The sequence below is a fragment of the Chiloscyllium plagiosum genome, unplaced genomic scaffold (genome assembly GCF_037043375.1).
Source record: "Chiloscyllium plagiosum isolate Xiang-an unplaced genomic scaffold, Cpla_swu_hap1 HiC_scaffold_42, whole genome shotgun sequence".
In the NCBI taxonomy this organism is placed as follows: Eukaryota; Metazoa; Chordata; class Chondrichthyes; order Orectolobiformes; family Hemiscylliidae; genus Chiloscyllium; species Chiloscyllium plagiosum.
Window position 1 is genome coordinate 17,020,918 of NW_028270180.1, and position 16,242 is coordinate 17,037,159.

At 45.2% G+C, this 16,242-nt stretch overlaps 1 long non-coding RNA gene across 1 annotated transcript in view; it reads right to left on the minus strand.

Moving 5' to 3' along the window:
• LOC122542632 (uncharacterized) overlaps nucleotides 1-16,242 on the minus strand; it is a 49,279-nt gene that overhangs the window by 32,321 nt on the left and 716 nt on the right. The gene's annotated exons all lie outside the window — the stretch shown is intronic.

Consider the following 16,242-nt stretch of genomic DNA (forward strand, 5'->3'; position numbering starts at 1 on the left):
CATCTAGACATTTGTATATCGTGTATGTATTTGTATATCATATATAATTTTGAAAACCATGCATGCTATCCACATGTTTGAGTATCTTTGTATTGTTTGATTTGATTTGCTTTGGTTTAATATTGCCACATGTACCTGGGTACAGTGAAAAGTGTTGTTTTGCATGCAGTACAGGCAGATCATACCATACACAGTTCATCAGGGTAATAGAATAGGTGAGGAAGACAATGTTACGGCCACAGAGAACTTGCACAAAGAGTGAGATCAACATTTAAATTTAAAACTTAAGTGGTCTATTCAGGAGTCTAATAACAGAAGCTGTTCTTGAATCTGTCGGTCCACGTGTTTAAGCTTTTGCATCTTTTGCCCGACAGAGGAGCTTGGAAGAGATTATAACGGGGTGGGAGGGGTCTTTGATGATGTTGGCTGCCTTCCTGAGGCAGTGGGAAGCGTAGATGGAGTCAATGGATGGAAGGTTGGTTTGTGTGATGGACTGGGCTGTGTTCACAACTCTCTGTAGTTTCTTACAGTCCTGGGCAGAGCTGTTGCTACCCCAAGCCGTGATGCATCCAGACAGATTGCTTTCTATGATGTATCTATAAAAATTGGCAAGAGTCTTTATGGGAATGCCAAATTTCCTTGGCCACCTGAGAACGTAAAAGCGTTGTTGTACTTTTTTGACTGTTGCATCAACATGGGTGGTCCAGGGGGATTGTTGGTGATCATCATTCCTAGGGACTTGATGCCATTGACCATCTCCATCTCAGATCCATTGATGTAGATAGGGGAGTGTCCTCCACCATGCTTCCTGAAGTTAATGACCAGCTCTTTTATTTTGCTGACATCGACAGAGAGATTGGTGTCTTTTCTCCACACCACCAAGCACTCTATCTCTTTCCTGTATTCTGTCTTGTCATTGTTTGAGATCTGGCCGACACAGTGGTGTCATCAGTAAATGTGTGAATGGAATTGGGCCAAAGTTGGCCACTAGTCCTGAGTGTACAAGGAGGAGAGTAAGGGGCTGAGTACACAGCCTTGTGAGGTGCTGGTGTTAAGGATTATCATGGAGAAGGTGTTGTTGCCTACCCTCACTGATTACAGTCTGTGGGTCAGGAAGGTGAGGATCCAGTTAGATGGTGGAGCAGATACTTATGCCTTGGAATTTGGCAATGAGTTTGGTTGGAATTATAATGTTGAAGGCAGAGCTGTAATCAAAATGTAGGATCCTAACGTAGGTGTGCTTGTTATCCAGATTTCCCACGGATGAGTGTAGGTCCAGGGAGATGGCATCTGCTGTTGCGACAGTAGGCGACTTGGAAGGAATCAAGGAAGGCTGGAAGGCGAGAGTTGATATGGGCCATGACTAAGCTCTCGAAGCCCTTCATAACGATGGAAGTCAGAACCACTGGGCGGTCATCATTGAGGCACGCTGTGTGAGCTTTCTTTGGCAGTGGGATGATGGTGGTCTTCCTGAAGCAGGTGGGGATTTCAAATTGGAGTAAGGAGCAGTTACAGATGTCGGCGAATACTCCCACCAGCTGGTACCCGCGGGAGAGCACTGCCCAGGATTCCATCAGGGCCAGTCACTTTCCGTGGGTTCACTCTCAGAACAGGCCAATCTGTGACGGTGACTGAGGGAACAGGTCCATCCAAGGCTGGCAGGGAGGGTGACACCGTTTCACTGACCTTCTGTTCGAACTGAGCGTAAAATACATCGAGCGCATCAGGGAGGGATGTAGCTTTGTCCATTATTCTGTTCTGCTCCACTTTTTAGTGACAACCAAGTTGGGAAGAGTGTACTGAGCCCCACTGTTCCACAAGTGATGACAAGTGCGCAGAAATATAATGAAACCAGAAACGAACAATTTAGCCAGCTGATTGAATGCAATGCAGAACTCAGAAGTGATCCGGATTAGGTCAGAAGTAACTCTATTTATTATCAAAACTTAAAAGTAACAAAAATGACGAGTAGATAGATTATTAAGTATTAAGCTACCACATTTAAGCTTGAACTATACATCCTTTTACCCCAAGTACACACTCGTTCATGAATAATGCAAAAGACAGAACTTTGGCACAAGTATTATGGTCAGAGACTTACAGGAGTCTGAGTGAGATGGGCTGTGGTAAGACGTGTGGTAGAATCAGGGGAGAAGTTTGACGAGACCCATCTTCACGTCTAGTATCTTTTCTTCCATTATTTCTGCTTTTACCAGGTGGTGTGGCAAGTTTCGTGCTAGGCAATGGGCAGGTTACCAATTTCCCTGGAGCGTCAGAGGCCGAGGGGTGACCTTAAAGAGGTTTATAAAATCATGAGAGGCATGGATAGGATAAATAGACAAGGTCTTTTCCCTGGGGTGAGGGAGTCCAGAATTAGAGGGCACAGGTTTAGGGTGAGAGGGGAAAGATATAAAAGAGACCTAAGGGGCAACCTTTTCACACAGAGGGTGGTGCGTGTATGGAATGAGCTGCCAGAGGAAGTGGTGGAGGCTGGTATGGTTACAACATTTAAAAGGCATCTGGATGGGTAATTGAATAGGAAGGGTGTAGAGGGATATTGGCTGGGTGCTGGCAGGTGGTACTAGATTGGGTTGGGATATCTGGTCGGCATGGACGGGTTGGACTGAAGGGTTTGTTTCCATGCTGTACATCTCTATGACTCTCTGATTATTGGTTGCCATGTGTCTGACTAACAATCCTGTCACCTCATTAATAATCCACATGCCAAGTGAGCGTGATATTGAAAAAACTCAACATGGACATTGGAGCAGATACCTGGTGAATTCAGCTTATCACTCAGACCAAAGGACCTCCATCAGACACCAACATCTCATGGTATATTCCATAGGAACTGGCCATACTACTCATGTGCACCCTTTCCAGTTTAATAACATCCTTCCTATAGCAGGGTGACCAGAATTGTATGCAATATTCCAAATGTGACCATGCATTTGATCACGTTCCAGGGATTTACCTACCTTTGTGCATTTTAAGACCTCCTCTTCTGTAGTGTGGACTCTTTTCAAGATATCACTATTTACTTCCCCGAGTTTCCTGGCTTCTAAGTCTTTCTCCATAGTGACACAAAATATTCATTTAGAATCTCACCCATCTCCTGTGGCTCCACACACAGAGTGCCTCGCAGATCTTTAAGGTGCCCCATTCTCTCACTAGTTACTGTCTAATTCCATCAAAATTGGCCTAGCCCCAATCTGTGCCAGTCTCTGTGAATCCTCATGACAAAACTTTGATCCACTCCCTTTACACTTCCACACTTCAATACTGCACCAGTCACTATCACTGTAATGTTGCAGCAACGACACCCTGCACTCAGGGACACACACGCACCCAGCTCACAGACTGGACCAGGTTGCATCTCACTGTCACAGTGCTCGCTCACTCTAAGCCTATCTGTCCAGCCAGACACAAAGGCACGAAATTTTTAAGAAGCAGTGAAGATAAGGGGTGTTCAGAGTTAGGATGCTCTCCCTGCAAGGGCTGAGGCTTCCAATGGCAAGTGTACAAGGACTCTAGGGTTCCTTAGTGCATGAACGTTTTCCAGTCAAACACCATCTCAATAATACTCCACTATTCTCAGGATGGTCATCCCACCAGGTCCTGCCTGGTTTAGAAACCAATGAAACCTTCAGTCATGTTGGAGAACTAAGGATATAATCTGTCATGCCCTTGTCATATTTTCAGTACTGACATGTAGTTGGAGTATTTAGCTGCCATAAATACTCCTTTTTCTGTGCTGAGTGTAGGAATTTTCCAATTATCATGACAGACTTGCTGATTATCATCACAGCATCAGTCTAAACAGAACAAAGCATTTGTCTTATGTAAAGCAAGGTAGTTTATTGCATGATAGCAATGGCTTTCGTAAACATGACTAGCCAGACATGGTGACAAAGGACTGACTGTAGAGAATACACCTGCCCCTTTGAGGTAATTGCACAGAATCCAACTGTCTCTCTAACCAAACACACTGTGACATTGGGATGGAGCACAATGTGACATGAATATTAACTCCTTCAGAACTATTACCAACAACATCACCACAAGTAAAGCAGAAGCATAGACAAATGTGTCGGTGAACTGATGTGGACGTGGATCTAGGCTGAAGTACAACTTGCTTCAAACCTTCAAGCTCCTCATTATCAAAAAGTGAGTCTTATTCTTTGTTCATCACAAGTTCCAGATCCAGTGCTGTGCTCAGATTAGATTAGATTCCCTACAGTGTGGACACAGGCCCTTCGGCCCAACAAGTTCACACTGACCCTCCGAAGAATAACCCACCCAGACCCATTTCCCTCTGACTAATGTACTTAACACTATGGGCAATTTTTCATGGGCAATTTAGCATGGCCAATTCAGCTGACCTGCACGTCTTTGGACCAATTGTCTCTTTATATTTTTAAGGGCTTAAGTCTCACTCCAGAACATAGAAACCTAGGCTGATGCTCCACGGAGGAAGTGGGTGGACGCTGGTACAATTAAAACATTTAAAAGGCATCTGGATGGGTATATGAATAGGAAGGGATTAGATGGATATGGGCCAAGTGCTAGCAAATAGGACTAGGTTAGTTAGGATACTGGTCGGCATGGACGAGTTGGACCGAAGGGTCTGTTCCCATGCTGTGCATCTCTATGACTCTATAACTCTTGCACTATCATGGGTGCGAGCATTCAGATAAAATGTGAAACCAAGACTGCTGCTGGACATCACATCCAATAGACAGTGCTGCACTCCATTTGCATGTTACAGCCTAGTTTTAAACACAACAATGGCTCTTGAACCATAAATTTCTGAAACTGAGGAAAGAATTATCTCTTCAGAGACAAATCTGACACACTGACAAGTGCCCCATTCTCTTGGCTCTGAATTAAAAACCAAGGTGACTCAAAAGATTGAATGTGTAAACAGGAATTGTGCTGAGGTTACGCGAGTAAAGGTATAAAGGAAGAATTATTTTATTATGCTCTCTTCAAGATCTTTGGAAGTTTGAAAGCCCTTTCGAGCCAATGAAGAGGATTTGAAGTGAATTCACTTGATGTAGGAAAGATTGAATTGAATTTATTGTCATGTGTGCCGAAGCGCAGTGAAAAGCTTTGTCTTGTGAGCGATACAGGCGGGTCACAGAGTTAAGTAGCATAGATAGTAAATAATAGGTAAACAGCAGCAAAAACAAAAACACAGGTACAGGTGAATGTTAAGAGTTTGTGAGTCTGTTCAGTATTCTAACAACAGTAGAAACCGTTACGAAAGCGGCCGGTGAGTGCGTTCAGGCTTCTCCCCGATGGTAGAGATTGTAGAAAACCAATTTGTGTGCAGCAAGCTCCACTGACAGCAATGACTTGATAATCTGGGTGTCTGATGTCGATTGAGGGATAAATATTGGCAAGGACTCCAGGCGCAATTTCCCTCCTCATTTTCGAAATAGTGACTGAGGTATTAGTTGGGACCAGCAACAATAATCTTATTAGTTTTAAAATATTAATGGAAAAGGATTGGCCTGGTCCACAGGTTAAATTGGGGCACGATCAATTTTGATGACATTAGACAGGAACTTCCAAACGTTGATTGGCGGAGGCTGTTCGCAGGTAGAGGGTCATCTGAAAACAGGGAGGTTCTCAAAAATGAGACGTCCCTGTTAATGTGAAGGGAAAGTCTGGCAAGAGTAGGGATCACTGTATGACGAGAGATATTGAAGCTCTAGTCAAGAAAAAGGAGCCATATGTCAAGTAAAGACAGCTGGGATCAAGGGAATCCCTTGAGAAGTATTGGGGTTGTCGGACAATTAAGAGGGAAATCAGGAAAAAGGAGCAAAAATGGGACATCAAATAGCTTTGGCAAATAAGGTGCAGGAGAATCCAAAGAGGTATACAAGAATAAAGAGTAAACTGCAGAGGGAATAGAGTCAGTGAGGCCATCTATACGTGGAACAGCAGGAGATGGGTGAGACATAAAATGAATATTTCGCATCAGTATTTACTGTGGAGAAAGACATGGAAGCTAGGAAATTCAGGTAAATAAATAGTGATGTCTTGAAAAGAGTCCATATTATACAAGAGATGGTGCTGGAGGCCTTCAGCTGCATAGAGAGAGATAAATCTCCAGCACCTGATCAAGTGAGGGCCACATTGGAAGTATTGTGCACAATTCTGGTCTCCCTGCTACAGATAGGATGTCAATAAACTGGAAAGGGTGCAAAAAAGATTTACAAGGATGTTACTGAGTCTAGAGGATGTGAGTTATAAAGAGAGGCTGAACAGGCTAGGGTTGTTTTCCCTGGAGCGTCGGAGGCTGAGGGGTGACCTTATAGAGGTTTATAAAATCATGAGGGGCATGGATAGGGTGAAAAGCCAAGGTGTTTTCTCCAGTATGGGGGAGTCCAGAACTAGACAGCATAGGTTTAAGGTGAGAGGAGGAAGATTTAATAGAGACATGAGGGGTTACTTTTTCACACAGAGGGGTGGTGCACGTATGGAATGAGCTGCTAGAGGAAGTGGTGGAGGCTGGTACAATTACAGCATTTAAAAGACGTTTGGATGGGTACATGAATAGGAAGGGTTTAGAGAGATATGGGCAAATAGGCCTAGTTCAGTTTAGGAAACCTGGTCGGCTTGGAAGAGTTGGGTCAAAGGGCCTGGTTATGTGCTATATGACTGCATGACATGTGATCGCTTATGATCACCTGAGAGGGAAGACAGAGTCTTGCCGCAGATTGGCGTCTGCAACTGGCCAGCACCCCCCCACCGTACTGCACTGGGGAGTCAGCCTTGATTGTTTCAGCTTCAATCCTGCAGTCGGACTTGAATTTGGAACCTTGAGATAATCAGAGACAGGCACACCATACACCAAGCACAGCTGACTCAAACAAATCTGCTTTCAATTTATCTTGTCCATCATTTAAAAAAAATGGGCAAAAATAAAAGCAGCAACAAATAAATGGAGAGCAGCGATGGTAGGAAAGCGAACGCCGATACACGAAGAATCGATACCAGCCAGATATTGAAATGAAAAGGCTGCTTCACATTTTGCCCTGTCAGGTGAAATTTGGTCACATTTTTACAGCCAATGCGTCCTGTACTCAGAAGATGGCAATCGCTCTCGTTGACAAATGCAATCAGACAAGGGTGTAATTGTGCTTTTATGAGGCATTTCATGTAGCAAAAGTGGAGCTGGCCTGCGCAAATTGGCTGTCTCTGCTGTGAACCTTGGGCCCTTGGGGGTTGGATTATGAAGGAGTACCTTTTGCAGCTTCACGCCAAGTTGGCCCAACAGACCCGAGGACAAGGTCAAAGAGAGAAGGGGCAAGGAGGTTCCTTACAATCCAGATGTAAACTTCACCCAGGCAAGGTCGTTGCTCCGTTATACAAGTGCTATTGTAGCTCAGGTTTGTACGGTGATGGCTTACAAGAACCGTAGACTGGATTCATAGAATCCCTACAATATGAAAGCAGGCCATTTGTCCTAATTGGGTCCGAAGAGAATTCCACCCAGACCCACCCCTCCCATACCCTGTAGCCCTGCATGTCCCATGGCCAATTCAACCTAACCTGTCCACCTTTGGGGAGAGTGAGGAACTGCAGATGCTGAAAGTCAGAGTCAATCCCGTGTGGCACTGGAAAGGCACAGCAGGTCAGGCAGCATCGGAGGAGCAGGAGAGTTGACGTTTCGGGTCGGGACCCTTCACCAGGATTTGGGAGGGGGAAGGGGGCTCGGAAATAAACAGAGGGTGAGGGGAAGGGCAGGTGGGATGGTGATAGGTGGATGCAGGTAGGGGGTTGTTGTGGTTGGTCAGTTGGTGGAGCGGATAGATGAAAAAGAAGATGGACAGGTCAAGGCGGGCCAAGGAGGTGGGAAGGAGAGGGAGCATTGGACATGGGTTGGGGCTGGGGAGAATTTGAAGCTGGTGAACTCTACGTTGAGGCCCTTGGGCTGTAAGCTCCCTTGGCGGAGTGTGAGGTGCTGTTCCTCCAGTTTGCGTGTGGCCTCATTTTAACAGTGGAGGAGGCCAATGATGGACACATCGCCAATGGGAGTGGGAGGGGGTGTTGGAATGGCTGGCAGCAAGACAGTGTTGTTGATTGGAGCGTACAGAGCACAGACGCTCCGATAGCCAGTCCCCGAGTCTGCGATTGGTTTCTCCGATGTAGAGGAGACAACTTCAGGAGTGACGGATACAACCTTTGGACTATGAGAGGAAGTGGGGGCACACCCATGCAGACGCGGGGGGTACTTGCGAACTCCATGCAGACAGTCGTCCAAGTTTGGAACTGAACCTGGATCCATGCCGCTGTGAGGCAACTGTGCCCCCCATTCTGTTACCGCATTGAAGCATTTGTGGGCAAGTGTAACTCATAGAATCACATAACACAGCTCAAAGGAGGCCATTCAGACCCTCTGGGCAATTACTAATCCTGCTCCCCTACTCTCCCTCCTATGTTTGTCTTTAATAGCACGGAGGCAGAAAGTGCTGGAGGAACTCAGACAGTCTGGTCATATCTGGACTTTACCCATCCCATCAGGTGAATGTATTATCGGGTTAGTGCCCAGCTACAGACATACAAAATGATCAGAGGGTTAGATAGGGTGCACAGTGAGAGCCTTTTTCGTCGGATGGTGATGGCTAGCATTGACGGGACATAGCTTTAAATTGAGGGGTGATAGATATATCTCTCCAACCTTTCCTAATCATGTACTTATTTAAATTGTTTAAAAGGACAGATGCCAGAGGTAGTTTCTTTACTCAAGAGAGTAGCAAGCATGTGGAATGCCCTGCCTGCAACAGTAGTAGACCCGCCAACTTTAAGGGCATTTAAATGGTCATTGGATAAACATATGGATCATAATGGAATAATGTAGGTTAGATGGGCATCTGATTGGTTCACAGGTTGGCACAATATTGAGGGCCGAAAGTCCTGTGCTGTGCCGGAATGTTCTATGTTCTAGCTTACCTTAAGCCAACCACAGGCCCACGCCCACTCTAATTTGCCCATTTAACATAGAGGCTGAGTGAGCACCAACATTGACAGCACACCCACAATACATACATAAGTAAGTGGATTGAGCTTGAGGGTCATGGTGAGATATAATGGGCCTATGCAGCTGGGCAGCCTGTGTCTTTCAAGAAGTTTATAAGCCAGAGGGAGGTGGGTTAGCTACTGCCCTCCAGTACCGGGGTGGGGCGGGGAGGTGTAAGCGTATTAACTCTGAGGATAATATGCCCCCTCCCTCCCTCCCTATCTGCCTTGCTTTGAAGGCAGCAGTAGGAGGAAATGAAGGGGATAGTTTCTCAAGATGGAAGAGCTCTCACTGCAACTCTTTGAAATGTAACTAGGTTACCATGGTGTGGTTCGGGAGTGTTGGGAAAGGAGGGTCCCATCTACAGGGTGATCTCCTTCTCCCTGAAAGCAGCTCTGGTCCCATCTGGAACTCTGGTCTGCCACCGGGATGCCATTTCCAGTTGAGTAACTAACCCCTACTATCGTTCCTTAGAGAATCTCACATAAGGCTACTTAATAAGATAAGAGTATATGGTATTGGAAGCAGTATATTAGCATGGATTGAGAATTCCTCATTCCTGATGAAGGGCTTATGCTGGAAGCATTGATTCTCCTGCTCCTCGGATGCTGCCTGACCTGCTGTGCTTTTCCAGCACCACACTCTTGACATGGATTGAGAATTGGCTAACTAACAGAAGGCAGAGAGCTGGAATAAGAAGTGCATTTTCAGGATGACAACCTGTAATTAGTGGAGTGCTATAGGGATCTGAGCTGGGACCACAGTTATTTACAATACATACTTATGATTTGGTTGAGAAAAGTGACTCTACTGTAGCTAACTTTGCAGATGCGGGGCAAATCTTTTACACAAAGGGTGGTTCGTGTGTGGAATGAACTTCCTGAGGAAGTGGTGGATACAGCTACAATTACAACGTTTCAAAGCCATTTGGATAAGTCCCTGAATCGGAAAGGTTTGGAGGAATATGGGCCAGGAGCAGGCAGGTGGGACTAGTTTAGTTCGGGATTGTGTTCAGCATGGGCTAGTTGGACCGAAGGGTCAAGATTCCATGCTGTCTGACTCTATGATATAAAAATAGTTGGAAAGTTAAGTTTTGAGGTATAGAGATAGGCAGGTCAAGTGACTGGACAAAAACTTGGTTATGGATTACATGAGATTACACATTTTGCCATGAAGAATCGAGGCAAAAGTGATTGCAGATGCTGGAATCCAAGGTAGACAAGCAGGAGGCTGGAAGAATACAGCATCAGAAGGTGGAGAAGTTGACATTTTGGATGTAATCTTTCTTCAGGATAGAGGAGCTAAATATTATTTAAATGGAGTAAGACTGCAGAAAGCTACAGAACAGAGGGGCGTGCATGTCCTCATGCCTGACTCACAAAAGCTAATATCCAAAAGGGTGGCATAGTGGCTCAGTGGTTAGCATTGTTGCCTCACAGCGTCAGGGACCTGGGTTTGATTCCAGCCTCGGGCAACCACGTGGAGTTTGCACATTCTCCCCGTGTCTGCGTGGGTTTCTTCTGGGTGCTCTGGTTTCCTCCCACAATCCAAAGATGTGCAGGTCAGGTGAATTGACCGTGCTAAAATTGCCCATAGTGTTCAGGGATGTGTAGGTTAAGTGCATTAGTCAGGGGTAAATATTGGATAATAGGGTGGGGTCTGGGTGGGTTACTCTTCAGAGGGTCGGTGTGGACTTGTTGGGCCGAATGGCCTGTTTCCACACTGTAGGGATTCTATGATAATTCAGTGGTAATAGGGAAAGCAAACAGAGTACTATGAGAGTTTTGGACCCTTTATCTAAGGAGAGATGTATTAGCATTGAAAGCAGAACAGAGAAGGTTCAGTAGATTTTCTTTTGAGGACAATTAGGCCTAAACTTAATTGGAGTTTAGATTACAGATTAGATTACTTACAGTGTGGAAACAGGCACTTCGGCCCAACAAGTCCACACCGACCCTCCGTAAAGAAACCCACCTCCCTATATTTACCCATGACTAATCCACCTAACACTATGGGCAATTTAGCATGGCCAATTCACCTAACCTGCACATTATTGGAGTGTGGGAGGAAACCGGAGCACCCGGAGGAAACCCACGCAGATACGGGGAGAATGTGCAAACTCCACACAGTCAGTTGCCCAAGCTGGGAATTGAACCCAGGTCCCTGGCACTGTGAGGCAGCAGTGCTAACCACTGTGCCACCGTGCCACCCACAGTGTAGAAGAATGAGAGGCAACCTTATTGAAACACGCAGGCATCTTGAAAGGGTACATGTGGAAAGATTGTTTCTCCTTGTGGGACAGTCTAGGACCAGAGGTCACAGTCTCAGAACAAAAGAGCACTGATTTAAGATTGGGATGAGGAAGAATTTCTTCTCTCAGTGGATTGTGAGTCATTGGAACCCCTTGACTGTGACAGGGGCAGAGTCCTTGTGTATATTTAAGGCTGAGATAGATGAATTCTTGATCAGTCAGAGAACCAAGAGTTACAGGGACATGTGAATGTCGAAATGGCCATGATCCTATTGAACAGTGGCCCAGGTTTGAAGGGCTGAATAGCCTACTCATGTTCTTATTTCTTACACTCTTCTGAGGACCTGGTTTGGTGACCGTACCATCATGCCACTATCTCCCCAAAATTTTTGTGTACATTATGGTTCTGCTGCTTTCATTCCATTTTAGTTGCTGACCTCTCTCTCCATCCCTTCTGTCTCTATAAATGATTTGGTTTATGTGACTTTTTGCATCTAGTTTAGCAATTCAAAGTTCCTGTTGTCAGAGTTCATTGCATGCTATTCTGCAGTAGTTACTCTGGTGCTGCAAGTCTTCCCCTACCTCCTGTAACCTCTCTGAAATCCTGTTTATAGAAAGAAACACATCCCAGTCTGTGGCTAATCGATCCTGATTAAGCTTCTCTGTCTCCCCCTGGCATGGAATCTAAGAACTCAGACTGTGAAAACCCCTCTTTTTACCTTTTTTGGTGCATCCAGCTTTGTTGAGTATCTGGCACTGCCTTCCTTACAATGTTCCGCCAATAGATTGTGCAAATTCTTCCAAAGGTATTGTACTCAGCCAGACTCTGTCCACACTGTCTGAAGGCAACTTTGTCCTTCTACTTCCTTCCAGCAAAGACAGATTGTTTCATATCTATGTGTGTGCCTGTGTGTGTGTATGTCTGTGTGTGTGTGTATGTGTGTGTGTCTGTGTGTGTGTGTGTGTGTGCCTGTGTGTGTATGTTTGTGTATGTATCTGTGTGTGTGTGTGTGTATATGTATGTCTGTGTATGCGGGTGTCTGTGTGTGTGTGGGGTTTTATGTCTGTGTCTGTGTGAGTGTGTGTGTGTGTGCATGAGTGCATGTGTGAGCATGAGTGCGTGTGGGTGTGCGAGAGTGCATGTGTGGGTGTGTGTCTGTAAATCTCTGTTTGTTTGTCTATATATCAGTGTCTGTCTGTGTCTCTGTCTACTCTGTTGAGTGTTTATATTCATGCCCATGTGGTTTATTCATGCCCATGTGGTATATTCGTGTCTGTGTTTATGGATGAGTATGTGTTCTTGTATATATCAGTGTCCACGGGTGGGAGTGTGTACATACCCGTGTTTGTGTATATTGGCAAATATGGTTGTGTGTCTGTGTATATCTGGCTGAGTATGTGGGTGGTACATTTGATTCTCTGGAGTTTACTGTTAGTGATGGGGGTCTTGCTGGTTTGCTGCACAGCCACTGGGGACCCTGTATTGTCTCCTTTATGGATCAACCAGCAAAACATTTGGATACATCAATGGCAGTTGGTATGAATGGGAGAGCCTCCATGGTGAGGCTTACACCCTGCTCCAGGGAGAAGCTAGCATTGGAATCAAGTACCACTAGACCTGGGAAAGCCTCCATGGCTAAACTAACTGTTCAAATCTAGTCACCAGGTTCCCATTTAAGCTTCATATTGGAACATGGTACCCCAGCACTGAGGGAGGTCTGCATTGTCAGGGGTGCTGGCTTTTAGATGAGATATCAAACTGACTGTTCTCTTGGATAGGTTGAAAGGATCTTACTCATTCCCTACCCAATCCCTGTAAACCTGTGTTTCCCATGATAATCTACCTAGCCTGTACATCCCTGGACACTATGGACAATTTAGCATGGCCAATCTTCCAAACCTGCCCATCTTTGGACTGTGGGAGGAAACCAGAGCATCCAGAGGAAACCCAGGGAGAACGTGCAAACTCCATACAGTCACCCGAGGTTGAATCGAACCCAGGTCCCTGGCGTTTTGAGGCAGCGGTGATAACCACTGATCCACTTGCGTGTCCTCCCCTGGATGGCTGGTCCAATGATTATCCCTCGTTCAAATCGGATTATCTGGTGCTGAGCAGGTTGCTGTTTGTGGGATCTTGCTGTGCACATATTTGCCACTACATTGTAACCGTGACTGCACTCCAGAAATGCTGAGTACAACATGGGCTGTAAAACAACATAAAACGTCAGGTCCATGTAAAATCTATGAATGCAAGACCTCTCGTCCTTTGCCAAGTGGTAATTTTGCACCCAATTCCAGTCCATGTGAAGGGCTGATGTTTAACTTCCCGCCCTGCGTGACCAGATCCAACCCTTGTCGCAGTCTTTACCCTCCATGTTTGAGACACTAAGCATTCCGACGCAAATTTATACACCCACCCAACCCCCTCCGGCTCCCACCTCCCTACTTCCTGCTTGGCGGGCAGGGCCGGAGTCTGTCAAAGACACAACAGACCAAAGAGAAGCTCCCACAGCAGCTGCCTGAAACACTCCAAACCAAGCGAGTGTCCCAACTCTCAATCAACAAAATGAGAACCACCCTCGTGGGGCCATTGAATTCATCATGAAGTAAGTCATCAAGTTAATGTTGTGATGATTTGCTCGCTTGCATTACACCATGCTTGGCAACAACAGAAACATCTGTGATTTATTTCAAAACAATGTCCACCACAGACATCCATTTCTTCATAACACAAGTGCATAAATCTCAGCCGAAAATACATCAATGCTGTATCTGCAAACTATAATTTAACAACAGGTACCTTTGTGCTATCGAGAAGAATTAACAAGCAATTTGATTGCTTAAATGTGCAAAGATCTAATATTTAAATATTACATGACTGCAATCAGCTCAAATTCTGTTGTAAATGCTCCTAAATTTTCTTTTATTCATGTTACGGAACGTGGATTCCCTGCCAATGATTTGGTAATGCTCTCGAGAAACTCGAATTTCTGTATCAGGTTCGTATGTGACAAGTTAATTTGTTTTTGATGGTGTACTGGAAAAACTCAAAATTGCAGCACTCCATAGCACAGATGAGGCCATTTGGCCCACTGTGCCAAGTCTGACTGTTTGACAGTGTTGTTCAGTTAGATTCCCCCCCCTCTGCACCACACAACCCTGGAAATGATCCCTTTTTGGAGTTTAGATTTGATTCATTTTTGACCGATACTGTTCAATCTGTTTCCATCATCTTTTCCAGGCTTTGCGATCCAGATCACTACTGGAAAGGAATGCATACCTCATCATCTTACTCATTATTTTAAATCTGTTTTCTCTCCTTAACAAAGTTCCAGATCATGAGGATGATGGCACAAGCTGTAGTATCAGGGTCTGAAAGGGTTAATGCTGAGGACCTCCATGAGCGCAATCCATAGATGAATGGACACTGTGCAACAATCACTCAGACATAGATGTTCCCTCCTCATCGGGGAACACTTCATCGTTCAGGGACGTTCAGCCTCTGATCTTCAGGTGAGTATCCTCCAAGGCGGTCTTTGAGATACACAACAACGTAGAATCGCAGAGCTGAAAATGGTAGCCAAGTTCTGTACCCATGAAGATGGCCTCAACAATGATCTTGGGTTCATGTCGCTATTCATGTGACCCCACCATATTGTTCTGTACCTGTGAAATCTTCCTTACTATCCTGTTTTGACATCATCACCATGATAACTTGTCATGATCTCTCTACCTTAATTAGTTTGTACAGTTTTGGATTACTTGTTACTTTGGTTAGAACCTTGGCATGTAACTCCTATACCTACCATGTTATTCTAGTCATTTGGTTTGTCTCCAGCATCACCTTATTTTGAATTTTTTGTAACTATCTCTGTGCCTCAACTTATCCGATTATAGGTCATCCCTTCATTTGCCATGCAGCTATTGACACTTTACTCACATCGTCTGACACTCTTAATCACCTGCAGAGACTTGGTATTCAGCCTCTTGACACTCCACTTACACCATTTGTATGGTCTTTAGACACTCTTAATTACCTGGAATAATGTTGCAATGGTCTCTCCGTCTATAAACTCTGTGCCTGTGCGCTTCTCTCCATTTCACCTGATGAAGGAGCAGAACTGCGAAAGCTAATGATTTCAAATAAACCTGTTGGACTACAACCAGGTGTCATGTCTCTTCTGACTTTGTCTACCCCAGTCCGACACGGCACCTCCACATTATGTCTACCATCCACTGTGATGGTGTAACATAGTTTTGAGGGGAATAACAACCGAGGATTTTGAAAGTCTTTCTTCTGGTGCAGTGGTAATGTCCCGACCTTTCAGCCAGAAGGGCCAGGCTCAAGTCCCACCTATTCTAGAAGTGTGTAAGAATATCTCTCGGAGGTTGATCAGGAAATAGCTTTGACACCAGTCAACCTTTATTTAGTCTCCAACACAGTGTTAATCTTATCAGTGTGACTTTTACTGAGCTGCTTTCACAATGTTGTTTCAGAGTGTAACAGGAGCTTGGGCTGACGAGTGGCAGATGGAGTTTTATTTAGATTATTGTGAGGTGTTGCATTTTAGAGGAGAAAGTGAGGTCTGCAGATGCTGGAGATCAAAGTTGAAACTTTATTGCTGGAACAGCACAGCAGGTCAGGCAGTATCCAGGGAACAAGAGACTCGACGTTTCGGGCACAGGCCCTTCTTCAGGAAACAGAAGGGTCTGAAGAAGGGCCTGTGCCCGAAACGTCGAATCTCCTGTTCCCTGGATGCTGCCTGACCTGCTGTGCTGTTCCAGCAATAAAGTTTCAACAGGTGTTGCATTTTGGCAAGGCAAATCAGGGCAGGAATTATACAGTAAATGGGGAATATTGCCGGACAAAGAGACCTTAGATGCAGGTTCATAATCCCTTGAAAGTGGAGTAGCAGGTGAATAGGATAGTGAAGACGGCATTTGGTACACTTTCCTTTAT